Here is a 1,806-nt window from a genome sequence, read left to right on the forward strand (position 1 = left end):
ATAGAATTGTTAATGGATAATCTTACATTAAGTAGAACCAGTCTGTATTTTCAGCAAAAAATGCGTATTGTATAACAGATTTGAAATGTAGAAAAAAAAAAATTCTCTTTTGTGTATTTGAGAAACAAAGCACTAGTACAATGAGTTGACTGTGTTTTTTGAGCTCCTGAGCTGTCCCATGGATTATGTGCAATGGGTAACAAATCCTGAGAATGCTCTTTCTGTCTATAAAGCAGGTCTCCATAATTATTTTAAATACATTTCTAGGCTTATTTTCAGAATATACAAAAAACCACTCAATAATGCCATTAAATTGTGAAGGACAATTTGACTGTTACACTGAGATTTTCACTGGATTATGTGATGAGGTTTTCTCACTTGGAATAAGGTCCCTCTTTGTTTTTCCATTGATTTGGAATGATGAGTTTATGAAGAACAAAGACTGTTTGGATGACTGACCGTCCAAATTTTGCAATTAACAGCGATGGTTTTGTTGTGAGGTGTAGGGCAAAGAGTCTCTGTGTATGGATGAAATTGTGATTCTAGAAGCCAGACCAATCCCATTCTTAGCCCAGATAATTGGAAAAAGAAAAATGCCTGCAACTTTACCTGTTGGTTCAAAAGTCGACTCAGTGGCAGACATGGCTTGGGAAAAAAATTTGCCTAGCTATATTTTTGACTGAGATGGTTCAATTTTATAAAATGATATTTAACATCTCTGGAGGGCAGGGAGGATGCACGAGGCATGAAGAGGAATACTGCTCAGAATTTGAGAACACAGATGGAGCCAGAATACCTGCTCTCAAACCCAGCCTTGCCATTTTCTTACCTGAGCTCCTGTGCATGCTGCTGAACCTCAAGAGTAGCTTCACATCACGAGATTCACTTTGTAGAATGTATCAAGGGAATGGGGAGGATTCATTTGGCCACACTACATATGTCTTTGTAATTTCTTTATAAGGAAATTTTAAAAAAACTAAAATTTGCCTAGTACCTTAAGTAAACATTTGTAGGAAAAAAAATTAGGGAAGTACTCATATCTAATGCAGAGAGAAAATGACTTCTCTTGTAATATATGACAGGTATCTATGTGACACTGGATCACAGTGGCCCAAGACTCACAATATTAATCAAAATGTGAGCTATGATTTATTTAGGCCGGGTTCTCAAACTTCAATATGCTTCAGAACAATTTGGGCTTAATAATTTCATAATCTATAATATATTTAATCAGTTAATGATCTATTAAAAAAGATTACTGGGTCCCACTTCCACAGTTTCTGGACAAGCAGAACTGGAGTGGGGCCTGACAACCTGCATTTCTAACACATTTCCAGGTAATGCTGATGCTGCTAGTGTGGTGAGCAGACTGAGACCATGACTTTAGACAATGCATTGAAATCTCCCAGTGCTTGTTAGTATACTAATATCACTATTGAAGTGTGTTAAAGGAGAGCTAATCCCTGGTCACCATGGGATTCTGTTACCACTAAGAAGGCCCTTACCAGATGCACCTCCTGGTCTATGGACTTCGCAGTCTCCAAAACTCCCAAGGAAAAAGAAAATAATTGGTGTCCAGAGGAGAAGACCAGAAAGGTGTGTCCAGCCCCCCAAACAAATCCACAGAGTAAAAAAAGGGCAGCAGTGGAGCCGGTGGAGGAACCGGTGGCGGCGGCAGAGGAGCCGGCGGTGGTGCTGCCCTCGACAACAGCGGCAGCAGCGGAAGTGGTGCCGGCAGTAACGGCGGTGGTGGCAGCAGAGGAGGAGCCGGTGGCGGCAGCGGCGTAAGCGGCACTGGTGGCAGCA

The sequence above is a fragment of the Galeopterus variegatus genome, unplaced genomic scaffold (assembly GCF_000696425.1).
Source record: "Galeopterus variegatus unplaced genomic scaffold, G_variegatus-3.0.2 Scaffold5760, whole genome shotgun sequence".
In the NCBI taxonomy this organism is placed as follows: Eukaryota; Metazoa; Chordata; class Mammalia; order Dermoptera; family Cynocephalidae; genus Galeopterus; species Galeopterus variegatus.